The sequence below is a fragment of the Humulus lupulus genome, chromosome 3 (genome assembly GCF_963169125.1).
Source record: "Humulus lupulus chromosome 3, drHumLupu1.1, whole genome shotgun sequence".
Classification (NCBI taxonomy): Eukaryota; Viridiplantae; Streptophyta; class Magnoliopsida; order Rosales; family Cannabaceae; genus Humulus; species Humulus lupulus.
Window position 1 is genome coordinate 29798926 of NC_084795.1, and position 15813 is coordinate 29814738.

At 32.3% G+C, this 15813-nt stretch overlaps 1 non-coding gene across 1 annotated transcript; it reads left to right on the forward strand.

The window, feature by feature from the left end:
- The first annotated feature begins 15501 nt into the window (after positions 1-15501).
- On the forward strand, positions 15502-15608 carry LOC133828301 (small nucleolar RNA R71). Its single transcript, XR_009890929.1, has one exon. It is a non-coding gene; the product is annotated as a small nucleolar RNA R71 (small nucleolar RNA).
- Positions 15609-15813: the final 205 nt, after the last annotated feature.

Sequence of the window (15813 nt, forward strand, 5' to 3'; positions counted from 1 at the left end):
ATTGTAAACAAAAGCAATCTGCAAGAGATGATGAAAAAGGATATGTTCTATAATTCTTATCTAGTACTAGTGGCAAGGTTCTAAACCATAACAGGCACAGAAGGCTTCACTCTTGCAATAGGATTTCAAAAAAGACTGCCCAACAGTTTGGTTACTATTAGAGTATTAGAGTATGGTGTCACATATAAAACAAACTTAAAATAAGTATTGAGTCATTAATAAGAATAATGATAATTCTACTAATTACCATTAGTATTTAGATAAAATCTCATGAATCTTGTCATTTGTATTCTTCGGCTCATGCCGAGGGAGGGAATGCATGGGGTTGATAGCAATTCAAAAACTTGTTGCTTAGAACAATCAACTCTAGCACCTTCACTACTTGCCACCAACAACATCAGTCCCACTACCACAAACATCACCATCCACCGCTTCACTACTCCACCTAATAATAATTCCATTGTAAATCTCTGTATTGCTTTGTTTCTACTTTGGTATGTATTCAACAATAAGCTTATTTGGTATGCGATATAATGAGAAAATTACATTTTATATGAGATTTTTAATAGAGTATGCAAAAATATGTCTTTTATTTCAAAAAAAAAATTAATCTATGACTTTTTTTTTAAGAATTTTCACTTTTATGGGTTTATTTTCCCATATTTTTGTATAAAAGTTGGTTTATGCCATAGTTTTACTCTTAATCAAATTTGGAAGGGTATGTTTGTAATTTGATTATTATTTTTTTTAGGTTATTTGTTTTTTATATTGTTTTTATATTACTAATTTTATATTAAATTTTTCTTTGGTTGTTTTGCAAATTTTTTTTTTTTGTAATATGAATTGTTTTTAAAATTATTATTTATTTATTATAAACATGTTTTTTTAAGATTGTACGTTTTTTTTTTCAAATCCTGGGTAGGGTAATCAGTTACTTGATTGATCTTAAAAAAAAATCATAGAGCTAGGTTAAATAACATGCACCAAGAGGGGTAACCAGTTATCCTGAGATGAGTAACTTTCTGTCATAAGAGGGGTAACCAGTTACCTAAGAGGGGTGACGAGTTACTCATATTAAATATGAAAAGAAACATCAAATTTGAAGGAAAAAATGGAAGAACACTTCATTAAAAAAGGAAGAAGAAGTAACTATGATTTTAATAACACAAGTAACTAGTTACCATAAAGAAACCATAAATATACACACACCAGAACGTGAAAGTAACCAGTTACCCTCAGAAATATACACACAAAGAATGTGAAGGTAACCTGTTACCCATTCACGTTTTTATATTTTTATTAGTTTTCTTTCCAAATTTTGGTATTCCTATAAGTGTTGCAGTAAAAAGAAAATGCTGAAAAAAATTATTTGAATTTTTTTTACATATAGTGGAAAAAATTATAAAAAAAATTACAATAATAAAAGATAATAAATAAAAAAATAGTAGAATAATTATGTAATGTTAAAATATATGTGTGAAAAAAATGAAAAAAAAAGAAATAGAATGAGAAAGGAATATGTACAAAAATGAAAAAAAAACAAAAGAAATGATGAATGAAAAAAATAGATGAATAAATAAGAATGAAAAGAAGAAGAAGAAAAATAATGGAAAAATGAAAAGAAAAAAAAAATATGAATAAAAAAATTGGTAGAAAAAAATGAAAAAAAAAGGAAGAAGAAGAAAAAAAAGCTCATATGTGTGAAAAAAGAAAAAAAAATGGAAGGAGAAAATAATAAATACAAAAATGAAGAAAAAACAGAATGAAAAAAACTGAAAAAATATGAAAAAAAAAACAATACAAATGAAAGAAAAAAATAGATAAATGAAAAAAAAAAGAAGAAGAATAATGAAAAAATGGAAAGAAAAAAATTAGTAGAAAAAAAAAGAAAAAGGAAAAAATGGAAGAAAAAACAAGTAAGGAAAAAAAAGAAAAAATAAAAAAAAATGATGGAAAAAAAATTCAAAATCAAAGAAAACATAACTATGATAAAAAAATGTGACATTTCCATATTTTAGTTAGCTACTAATTGTGTTTCCTATACTTTAACTTTTTCTTTAATAAATTTCCCATACAAATTAAGAAAAGTCTAACTCCCATATTTTTGCACATTGATAGTATAAAAGCCATATTTTTTAAAAATTCTCCGATATAATTCTAATGAAAATTTTATTTATACAAGTAAGAAATAGTAAGTGTTTTTTCAATAGTTTTTTACCAAACTATACTCATAGAATATCCTTTAATGTTATGTTTTGACCTTTATTGGCAGTATTATGTGTGTATTTAGTGGATTTGTATTTTGAAATTTTTTTCTTCTTTTTATATGTCCTTTTTAGAATTATCCTTATTATATTGGATGTTATTTTATTATAGAACATATTTATATTATACTAGGTTTATCATTTTTTTTGTTTGTCTGATCTACTACTTTGTAATTGTAACTGGGAGGATATATTTGTATAATAATAAACGAATACCACACATGGATTATATTAAAGATGGAATTATTTTAAAAACAGCAAGGAAAATCTTTTTCAGTTTTTTTTTTTCAAAATATCTTTCTTCTTATATTAGTAACTCATTATATTATGTGCTTCTATAGGGATTCATAAGAAAATTCTCATTTTTCGGAAGAAAAAAAAACAGTCTAAAAAATATACCAAACAATGATAAAAGAAAAGAAAAGAAAAGAAAAACAATACTTAAAAACGATATAAATACGAAAAAACGACAATAATTTCAAAAACAACAAGATTTGAAAAAACAACAATAACTCTAACAAACGACAATAACACGAAAACACGACAAAACTTCAAAAACGACAATATTTCCCGAGGATAACAAACGACAATAACATTAAAATGCCAAAATAAAAATGACAAAATCTAATTTCTATGACAGCATAAAATGAGATTAACATGGAAACAACAATGAACATAAAGAAAGACAACAACAGAGAAGATTGACAATTAGTCATCCTAATATTTCTGTTTTAAACTTTATGGTACAAAACTCCTTAATGGAACTTCCAAGTCTCACCGTATCTGGAGAGAAAACCAGAGATCAAGAAAAATATATGAAAACCATAAGTTGATCAAGAATTAGATCCCTAAAGTTTTCTACACAAATGGTCGTAGAGGTTACGTTATTCCATTACTGATTATTAACATTATTCCACTGCAATCATTTAACGATCATTTTGGTTTATAGCAGTTAGAAATTTCTGATCACATGCACTGTTGCAGGAATTCTCTAGTTATTATTATGAGCTTGAGAATAAAGATATTTGTATAATAGTTATCCAAAGAGAAAAAATAAACTAAAACATTTACCTATCTTATGCCTTTAACTATAATCAATAGAAGCTTTGCCAAATGGGACCGTAGTAGTGTTCTAGTTCTGACTCATAACACACAATTTTTTTGAATGTTTTGCAATCAATGTCTTAATAAAAAAGATTTGGCCGGCGAACGGTTCTTATTAATTTGCATTCTTTGAGACATGGCTTCATAGAGACCAACAACCACCGTTCCATATAAATATATACATATATATATATATACACACATTTATATACATTAATCGTTCCGAGCTATATCATTTCCATTTATACCTACATATTAAATAGTGTAGTATATATATCCTTTATTGTTTCTGTATATCTTTGACAAGAAAAAAGAGAACAAGCATATATAAAAAATATTATATATTCAGGCCATACTCAAGAAAATAAACAAACAAAATGAATTTTCATAAGATATATAATTATAAGAAGTTCACAATGTGTAAGAAGAATACATGGAGTATACGATATAATAATGCAAGACAATACATATTGTCTCAATTTATTAGAAACAGAAATTAAGAGATTGGATCTTTTTCAGAAATTTACTGAGAAGGTGGAGGGGGAGCTGGAAAATCTGGTTCTTGACGATAGCACCAACAAATAGTATTAGTGTTGCAGATAGCCTTTATCATAGTTATACCAGCAATTTCTTTGCATTTTTCAGTGCACCCCGAAATCTCACATGGATTCATTGGAATTACAAAGATATCAACCTTTCCAGCTTCACTTGTTGTGATCATCATTGTCATCATCAACATCAATGATAATCCCACCATTCTCAAACTCAAATCCTTACCACCTTCCATTATATCTGAAACTATCAAAATTATATATATAATTGGTTTGTAATTATATGGTGGTCTTTAGTACTTCGTAGTTCGAGGTTGTATATATAGTAGTCAAAGGACACCACATACGTGATTAATTAGATTAAATATGGAAATATTCTAAAAAAAGTAGGCAAACTCTCTTTATTTTATAATATTTTTTTGGAAAATATCTTCATGATATTATTATTTTCTGATTCTATAGGATTCAGTTACTTAATCTGCAACATTTGTCTTCTAAATAAGTAGGAAGATTCTCATTTTTTGGAAAACATTTATAAAATATATTATATTACTAGATACAAACAATTTTTATATAATTTATTAATTATATTTATTAAATTTGTATCATATAATATTTCAAATAAATAAACAATATCATATATAAAAAATAGCATAAACATATTAAATGAAAAATTAAACAAAAGTACTATTTACAATTTAAAAAAAATATATAATATAATAATTTTTTTAAATATAAATGATAATTTTTTTAATAAAAATTAAGATTATGTATTATATATTATTATAATATTTAAATTCATATTAATATAATTAATAAAAAAATAGGATTATATATTATTATCATAATAATATTTTATAATATTTAAATTTAAATTAATATAGTTATTAAATATCTAATTTTGTATTATATATTATTATAATAATGATATTTTATAATATTTGAATTTAAATTTAAATTTATATTAATATAATTATTATATATGTAGTCTTATATTAAATATTATTATAATAATAATATTTTATAATATTTAAATTTATATTATTATAATTGATAAATATTTATTTTTAAGTTAGTTTCAAATGTATATTCTGTTAAATATTTAGTTAAAGTTAATATAACAATTTTAAAACCAAGAATTTGTATTATTTGTTATATAGAAGAGATATTAATTGGTTTGTAATTTCTTGTTGGTCTCTAGTACTATGTAGAAGCCAACTTGGAGGTTATAGATATATAGTAATCAAAAGGATACCACATATGGATTATATTAAAGATGAAAATATTCTAAAAACAGTAGGAAAAATATTCTTTAATTAGCTTCTCTTTTTTTTTTAAAAAAAATCTTCATATATCAGTAACTCATTGTAGGGATCCGTTTACTTATTTGCAATATTTTCTCTTTCTAAATGATCCATAGAAAAATTCCCATATTTTGAAGGAAAAAAAAAGAAAGACAAAAACACGAAAAACCGACAATACTTTAAAAATGACAAGAATTTGATAAAAACAACAATTAATCAAAACATAAAACGACAATTAATCAAGAAATAGTATAGATTGTTTTTCAAAAGGATGTTACCAAACTATATTTATAGAAGATCCTTCAATGTTTTGTTCTAACTTATGTGTGTATTTAGTGGATTACTATTTTAGATTTTTTTTTTATCGTTATTATATTGATGTTATTTTATTATAGAATATATTTATATTATATTATGTATGTAATTTTTTGTTTGCCTATTTTTTTTTACAAATAATAACTAGATACTCCTTGATAAGAATAATTAATGAAAGTATAATGGTCATAATATAGAAGACTTTTTTTTCACTACTACAAAAAAGAATGCGAGCCCTAAATGTTTTTAGGGCACCTCCCGTGAGTTATCTATATGAGAGCCTTAAAAAGTGAGGATTTTTAGGGCAAGAATGGGCGGCGTCAGCGGTAGCGCCACCATTCCACGGTGGTGGTTTGGGAAGACAACGACTGGGCTTCGAAGCCCAAGTCTCGGGGAGCGTCGTGGTTGTGGTGGTTCTTCTCTTGGAACGACCTAGAATTAATGGGCGGATTTTCACTTTGATTTCTTGGACCTCCACGAACGTCGACTTCCAATTCTGATGATCGTTGAGTCCGATCCTTTAGTGGGTTTTGAAGCCCAAGGCATAAGGAATGTAGTGGTGGTAGTCATTTGGGTCGTGGTGGCTCGAGGCAGTCGAAAAACACTCAGAAGTGTTTGGGAAACATAGAGCCACCATGACTTTGAACAGCTCTACGCGGCAGAGGAGGGCGGGTGAGGGGCTGGGCTCGCGGGGGTCGAAGGTCAGCGACATTCTGCATCGCCTAGTCCGTCGCGTCTTGAAGATAATGGACGGCGGTAGGGTGGCGGTCGGGCCTCGCAGTGACGCATGAGAGAGAGAGAGAGAGAGGGAGAGAGAGTGAGAGAGAGAGAGAAAGGGCGAGAGAGAATTGGAGGAAGAGAAAGGGAATTCGAGGAATTGAGAGGGAAAAGTGAGGATTGAGTCTTTTTATTTTATTTTTTCTTGTTTAATTAATAATAAACTTTAGCTAAAAAAAAATTAATAAAACTTTTAGGACACACATCAGTAATTAGGACTCGCACTGTGAGTCATAAAGTGTATTTTTTGATGACTCTTATTGAGTGTCCTAAAAAGTCTAAGAGATATTTTCAGGGCTCGCATCTAGGTGAGTCCCCTAAAAAAATGTCCTAAAAGCCTGTTTTGTAGTAGTGAATTTTTAATTGGAACTGGGAGATTATATATCTATATATTTATATAAAGGAGAGTACCAATGAGATGTTGTTGCACTCTAAAATTGTTCTAAATCACTCTATCTATTTTTTTTCTCATTTTACTTTACTTTACTTTACTTTTCTATTTTATTTTATTTTAGTTTCTAAATATCTATCTATATATAATAAGAGGTATATATAAATATATATATTTAAATTACTTAAAAATTAAACTACAACACAATTATATAGAAGAAAATATATTCTAATGCACTCTATTTTAGTTAAATGTTATTTCCGAAAATTCAATACTAACTTATTGTTCGAATTTTTTTTGATAATTTATTTTACCATTTTAAAAATAAAGGGTTCAAATAAGTAATCGACCAAAATATATGTGGTTCAAATAATCTATTTATATATACATATTTATAACGTTTTGACAAAACACGATGTCCAAAAATTAATTTTTTAAAATAAACGGTCTAAATAGGCAATCGAATACATGTGGTTCAAATAATCTATCTATATATACCTATTTTTAACGTTTTGACAAAACACGAGGTCCAAAAGTTAATTTTTTAAAATATAACGAATTTTTAATAATTTAGTTTACCATTTTAAAAAGAAAGTGTCCAAATAAGTATTCGATCAAAATAGATGTGGTTTAAATAATATATCTATATATATACCTATTCTTAACATTTTGACAAAACATGAGGTGTAAAATTTAAAATTTTAAAATAAAGGGTTTAAACAGGTAATCCAATACATGTGATTCAAATAATCTATCTATACATTCCGATTTTTAGCGTTTTGACAAAACACGAGGTCCAAAAGTTAATTTTTTAAAATAAAGGGTCAAAACGGGTGATCAGCTAAAATAAAAGGTTCAAAATGGTGCAAACCCTTACACAAAACATATATTATATATAATTTATTTTTTATAAAGAATTTTTAAGCTTTTGAATACATACATGGTCTAAAGGTTAATTTTTATAAATAAAAGGTTCAAACGAGTAATTAGTTGAAATAGAGTGTTCAAATAATTGATTGTTTAACGCCCAAATCGTGACAACCACTAAGCGGTGGTTGTAGTATAATCGGGTGGTCGATCCACAAGGAGGTAACCTAAAATCAAAAGATTAGTAGAAAATAACAAAAAAAAATAGTAACAAGAAATAAATAAAAAATGGAAATGAAAAGAGATTTGAGATTTTGGTGTTATCTTTTTGATGAAATGATAAAATGAGATAAGTGAAATAAAGGTAAGATGTAATCAAGAGTTTGAGAAATGGAAAGGTTTCAAGAATCATCCATATGCTTGTTTAGTTATTTGGTTACTTGATTTACAAAAATACACAAGTAAATAGTTCACATCCCAACATTTACTTGAAAAATCTAACATTAAAGTTCATATTCTTTTCTAACAAAAGTCCATTTGAGTTATAAAGTTCTTTACTTTAAAAGTACAATGTTAATCTTATGAAAAATCTAAAAATGACAAAATACCCAAGGGCAATAATGCAATAGAAGATTAGACATAAAATTATGTATCAATATTACTTTTACTGATTAGAAGCACATAGAAAGAGCATGACTAATCCTATATACTATTAGCATAAGTAAATAAAGATGAAAAAATAGAGATGGAGATGAAAGAACATAAATAACTCAAATATATTACATTAAGAACATAGTAAATCAAAGTAGCAAAATAACATCACTAGCATATGGAATCATCCCTAACCTTCCTAGGAAGATTAGGCCATTATGCTCATGATTCTCACAAAATTCTAAGAAGAAAATATGAGAAGAAAGTGAGTAGAAATTTTGCTATATTTTCTTTATTCTAAAGATTACATACTAATTGTGAAGAAAGAGTCCCTATTTATAGAGGGAGAAAATGACTAAAAAGAAATTAAACAACAAAATGAGGTTTACAAAATAAATCTGAAATGTTAATAATAAAATATGATTTTGAAAAATCAAATCTTATTATTAATATTAACCTAGCTATTTTGGTGAATGGTCAATTTGATCTTTCTCTAAAACACCAAAAAGAGTGAGCTTTGAAGCTCAAAATAGCAATGTGCATGGCCCAATGTGCGTAAAAGGTTGGGCTGGTGGCAAAAGAGGGTTTTGACCCATTCTCATCCAGTGGGGAGGCGCCACATAGGCACTGGCTGGGAAAGAAAAGGGCCGCTGGGTTGAGAGGCTTGAGCTGCTGAGAAGGGTTACGTTGGGCCTGTTGAGCTTGCTGAAAGGAGACTTGGCTGCTGGGGTTGTTGGGCTTGTTGGGCCGTTGGGGTTGCTGGAAGGAGCTAGATGGGGCGGGGGTCACATGGGCGGGTCCGCGGGTCAGGTGGGCCGGGTTCGCGGGTCACACGCGGGTCGCCAGGTTGGGGTGCTAGACGCATGGCACTTTAGGAGCATGCCACTTGGCGCGGGGCAGGTAGGCCTCCTTCGGCTGGGTTGGGCTTCTACTTCGGCTGGGCCTCATGGTTTCAAGAAAAATACCATTTTCCTTTTCTCTTTTTTCAGATTTAATTGTTTTCTTTTCTCTTCATTTCAAAGTGTCAAAATACAACTTTAATTCCTACAAAATAACAATGAATTAAATCATAATCAAATATTTTCATTTATAAAATAAATCATATTAATTCCATGAAAATATTAATTAAAACTTAAGTTATTTTGACCATTAATAATCAATAAATATGCATTTTCCACCACTAATCACAACCCCAAACCTGCTTATTGCTAGTCCCTAGCAATTCAAGCGAAAAATAAAATTATCATGTTGAATAATCAAGTCAAACCAACCAAAATCATTGAAGCATTTTTGAAGTGTCAGCAAGAAGTCAGAAATTACTATCTATGCTACTTCAGTTGCAATTTCAGAGTTGTGTGTGTGTACCAAACCATATTCTTTTATCGCAAGTCATAACACAAATAGTATTGAAAAATCTAAAAAATATAAAGGTCTCAACTCCAAATTCCTCACGGGCATTGGAAGTATTTGTATGGGAATGATTACACTCTTATAGTTGGAAATGTAACAGTTTACGCTCAAATGAGAAAAGATAAACTTTTTAGGACAAGCAATTTGAACAAGTATTGATCACAAGATAGGCAAATCGACTTATTGGAATTCAAATAACAAAAAACCTTTGAGATTTACATGAGAAAGCTCAAAGAACAGAATGACAACTAACTAGAAATGATAAATTAGAAAAAGAACTATAATGATAATAAAATTGTTTTTTTTAATACAATCACACAAAATAATAATAGAAATATTTTCTCTTTCGACTACTACAAAATAATAGAGGAAAGTGTTGCTCTTGTTCTCTTTTTTTTTTCATTTATTTATTATTATTATTATTTTGTTTCTTTTTTTTTTCATCATTCTTTTCCATTTTTTTAATTTTTTTTGACAAGAGACAAAAAAAAAAAAAAAAAAAAGAAGGAGAATGCAAATAAAATACATTAAATGGAACACAAATTTAAAATTTATTACAAAGATTCATTCTTATATGAAAAACATCCCTCTAGTAAATGTCATGTTTTAAATTCCAAAGATATGACTTTACCAACTCAAATGATCAATAAAAGTTCCAAAAGTTGTTTTCTCAACTCTCACAACTCACCAAGAAATGAAAAACTTTAAACTTGAAATTTCTCTCAACTATTTGTGTTAACAACCAATTTATCACATGTTTGGAAAGTGCACAAAAGAAATCTGAAAATCACTTCTTAATAGCTAAACATAGTAAGAACTGACTCAAACCAACAAGTTATACTCATGCTTGGATAATTTTGAGAAAATTTGACTTAAAAATTCAACAAGACAATAATGTTTTCCAAATGAATGCTAATGACACAACAATAAGATTTTTCAAATGAAAGCCAATGCATGCTCACCACCCCCAACCAAAAATCAGACAGTGTCCTCAATGTCAAAATGAATAATCAATGAAAAAGGTAAGGAAAGAGAACACCTGGATAATGACCATGTCCATGAGGCGAGAGCGAAAATAGCCTGGTAACAATACCCCAAAACAAAATACAAAAACGAAAAGCATACAAAAATAAAAGACAGAAAAATAAAGATAATGAAAAATAAAAATAAAAAGAACAACAACAACAAACCATTCAGAACTTCAGAGTGTAAAAATTGGGTCCTTAAGAAGGACATCTTCAACATGACTCACACTCTCAATGTCATGCTTTAGTCTTTGGCCATTAACTCGAAAAATTCTCCCATCAGTTGGGTCCTCGACCTCAACAGAACCGTTGGGAAATACTTGCTTCACTACAAATGGACCAATCCATCGCGATCGCAGTTTACCGGGATGCAAGTGCAAGAGAGAATCATACATATGCACTTTCTGATTTGGCTCAAAGTGTTTTTGCAGGATTTGTTTATCGTGAGTGATTTTCAATTTCACTTTATAAATCCTGGAATTGTCATATGCATCATTTCTCAACTCCTCAATTTCGAACAACTGGAGTTTGCGATTGATACCTGTGACATTCAGATCAAAGTTTAGGGCTTTGATAGCTCAATACGCTTTATGCTCGAGCTCAACAGGTAAATGACAGGTGTGGTATGCCCAAAGAGCGTCTAGAAGACGTGTAGACCAATCTTTGCGGTCGGGATTTACCGTTTTTTCCAGAATGTGTTTTATCTCCCTATTGGCTAACTCAGCTTGACTGTTAGTCTGTGGATGATAGGCACTTGCAACTTTATGAAGTACACCGTACTTGCACATAAGAGCCTCAAAGGATTGGTTGCAAAAATGAGTGCCTTGATCATTGATGATAGCGTAAGGAGTACCGAACCTTGATAACACATTTTCTTTCAAGAATTTGACAACTGTAGCGCTATCATTGGTTCAGCATGGTACAACCTCGACCCATTTGGAAACATAATCCACAGCGAGAAGGATGTAAAGGTAGCCAAAAGAAGGTGGAAAGGGTCCCATAAAGTCTATCCCCCAACAATCAAATATTTCGATAACAAGAATTGGGTTCAAGGGCATCATGTGCCGAAGGGATAAGGAACCTAACCTTTGGCACCTTATACAAGAACGACAGAAATCATTGGTGTCTTTGAACAAAGCGGGCCAGTAAAGGCCGCATTGTAAGATTTTTGCAGAAGTTTTCTTCACAGAGAAGTGGCCATCACAAGCAACATTGTGGCAAAAATTCAGCACACTAGACACCTCATCGTCGTGGATGCATCTTCGCATGATTTGGTCGGGGAAATGCTTGAATAAGTATGGGTCATCCCAAAAGAAATTTTGCACCTCGACCAGAAATTTGCGTTTGTCTTGTGAACTCCATTCAGATGGGAGTTCGCCTGTTACTAAGTAATTCACAATGTGAGAATACCACGGTAACTTAGCAACAGAAAACAATTGTTCATCGGGGAAATCATCATGAATAGGTGGACCATCAGCAGGATCGCTGAATTCAAGTCGGGACAAGTGGTCCGCAATGACATTTTCAAAACCTTTCTTGTCTTTAATTGTTATATCAAATTCTTACAAGAGAAGGATCCACCGTATTAATCGCACCTTAGCATCCTTTTTGGAAAGGAGATACTTAAGGGTGAAGTGATCTGTGAAGATCGTAATAGATGATCCAATCAAATAAGATCGAAATTTGTCAAGGGCAAAGATGATAGAAAGCAACTCTTTTTCAGTAGTGGAATAGTTCATTTGATCACTATTGAGAGTTCGGCTTGCATAATAGATAACAAAGGGTTTCCCCTCCCTTCGTTGTCCTAGCACAGCTCCCACAACAAAGTTACTGGCGTCACACATGATCTCGAAAGGAAGGCTCCAATCGGGTGACTAAATTATGGGAGCAAAAGTGAGTGAATTGACAAGCGTTTGGAATGATTCCTCACACTTAGGTGTCCACTCAAAGGTAACATCTTTGGCTAGGAGGTTGCTCAGCGGACGAGCAATCATTGAAATTTTTTGTATGAACCTCTTATAGAAACTAGCATGACCAAGGAATGACCTAACATCTTTGACAGTCTTAGGTGTAGGCAGGTTGGAGATAAGGTCAACTTTGGATTGATCATCCTCAATTCCTCTTTCAGAAACAATGTGGCCTAAAACTATGATCACAAGTCCTTTCTCAATGCATCGTCTTAAAACAACTTCAAGATGAAGAAGACACGTGTCAAAGGAATTTCCAAAAATGGTTAAGTCATCCATGAATACTTCCATTGATTTTTCAAACATGTCACTAAAGATGCTCATCATGCATCTTTGGAAAGTAGCTGGTGTATTACACAAGCCAAATGGCATACGCCGGAACGCAAAAGTGCCAAAGGGACAAGTGAATGTGGTCTTATCTTGATCCTCTTATGCAATCTCAATTTGATAGTAGCCAGAATAGCCATAAAGAAAGCAATACAATGGATGACCAGCTACATGTTCAAGGATTTGATCAATGAATGTGAGTGGAAAATGATCTTTGCGGGAGGTAACATTTAATTTTCTATAATCAATGCACATGCGCCACCCCATCACCGTTTTTGTGGGGACAAGGACCCCTTTTTCGTTTTGGATAGCGGTGACACCAGATTTCTTGGGCATGACTTGAGTAGGACTAACCCATTTTCTATCAACTACTGGGTAAATAATACCAGCGTCTAGCAATTTCAAAACTTCATTTTTTACAACTTCTTTCATTGTGGGGTTCAGTCGCCTTTGAGGGTCTCTTCGAGGGATTGCCTCATTCTCCAGATTGATTCGATGGGAGAAAATTAAAGGGCTAATACCTTTGATATCAGCAAGCGTCCAACCTATCGCAGATTTATGCGTTCGCAGTAGCTCGAGTAACTGCAATTCTTGAGAATTTTGAAGGTTGGACGAGATGATAACTAGAAATGTTTCACCGTCTCCCAAGAAGGCATGTTTCAAACCCTCGAGAAGTTGGGTCAATTGAACAATTGGAACCTCTTCGGCTGAAGTTTTCGGCTGTGCCCTCTCACGAGGTAGCTCTTCAAAGCGAGGTTGCCAAAACTGAGTCCTTCTATTGCGTGAGTCTATGCGATCTGATACTGCAAGAGTAGACTCAATAGAACTGAGACTTTCATTGCTTGACAGAAGGAGGAGTTCATCAAGATTATCAAAGTTGCTTCGCAATTGAACTTCCTCAAGAATTAAAGAGTCAATCATGAATGTTTGATAACATTCATCATCTTCGCGGGGTTGTTTCCCGATGTGGAAGATATTGACTTCAAGAGTCATGTTTCCAAACGATATCTTCATTAGACCATTCCGACAATTGATCAAAGCATTTGCTGTAGCAAGGAATGGTCTTCCGAGGATAATAGGAATTTTAGACTCCATGTTTACCACAGATTGGGTATCAAGAATAAGAAAGTCCACGAGATAATAGAATTTTTCAATTTGAACTAAAACATCCTCAACAATACCTTTAGGCTTTTTGGTGGAGCGGTCAGCAAGCTGTAGCACAACAAATGTTGGTTTCATTTCTCCAAGACCGAGTTGCGAGTATACAGAGTAAGGCATGAGGTTTACACTCGCGCCAAGATCAAGTAAGGCTTGGCTGACTTCATGGGTCCCAATTTGGCAGGAAATGGTGGGACAATCGGGATCTTTGTATTTCAGCGGTGCCTTTTGTTCAATCACTGCACTCACTTGCTTAGTCAAGAAAGCAGTCTTCTTGACATGGTGCTTCCTTTTTGCAGTGCATAGGTCCTTGATGATTTTGGCATAAGTCGGCTCTTGTTTAATGATGTGAAGCCAAGGAGGATTAATCTTCACTTGTGTCAAGTGCTCAAGGATTTCAGCTCGGTTATCAGGCAGTTTCCCAACAGGTTTCAAAGCCTGGGGAAATGGTACTTTTGGAGAGGCATTGAGTGGTGGATTTTCTGGAGTAACTTTTGGAATACTGGGAGAGTTGGATTTTATGGGTGGGTCAAGCAAAGTCTTACCGCTTCTAGTCGCGATGGCATTTACTTCCTTGACATTTTGATCATTAGAATTTGAAGATTGGGCCATATGTTGGCCTTGCACATTGAATTTTGGTTGGGAAGGAAGTTTGCCTTTTTCCGGAATGGCCAAGGATTCAGTCAATTTTGAGAATTGACATTTCATTTCCTTGATTTCTTCCATCATTTGGCGATTTAGTTTGGATTGTTCCTCTATGACTGCATGAAGAGTATTCTCGAGAGAATTTCGTTATGGATGAGCATTGTATTGAGGTGCAGAATACGCCTTTGATGGTTGAACTTGTTGCTCATTTATCCATTGTCCTCCAGACGATTGAGCTTGGTTGGAATCTCTCCAACTAAAATTCGGGTGGTTTCTCCAACCAGGGTTGTACGTATGGGAGAATGGCTTGTTATATGCCCCTAAGGTATTACATTGCTCCTCATAAACCCCTCTCATTTCATTCAAAGCTAAGCAGTCCTTAGCTAAGTGCTCCGTGTCTCCACAAACAAAGCAAGGTTCTTGTGATTTTGCTTGAGCGATCATGTGCGATTTTTGGGCATTTTTCGTCATTAAGACCTCAAACTGCTTTTTCAAAGCTTCGAGTTGGGCCTTAACACTATCCTCTTCTTGAAGTTGATAGATCCCAGATGGTTTGTGTCGGTTGGTGCTATCAGTAGCACTTGGACCAGTCCAGGTGTGAGACTTTTTCACGATTTCTTCGAGATATTCAAGAGCATCGTCTGGCTCTTTTTCGAGGAATTCACCATTGCATAGCATTTCTACAAACTGGCGCTCACGACTCGTGAGGCCTTCATAGAAGTAACTGACCAAGCGCCAGTTCTCATAGCCATGGTGCGGACACTGATTCAACAGATCTTTGAATATTTCCCAGACTTGATAGAACGTTTCATTGTCCTTTTGGGAGAATGTGGAAATCTGTCGTTTTAGACTGTTGGTCTTATAGCTAGGGAAGTGTTTTAGAAAGAAGGATTTGGTCATCTCCTCCCATGTTCCAATAGACCTAGGTCTCAAAGAGTATAACCAACCTTTTACTTTGTCCTTCAAGGAGAAAGAGAAGAACTTCAGTCGCACAGAATCGGCATTTTCGGCTCAGTTATAGAACATGGCTACTACCTCCTCGAATTCTCTGATATGC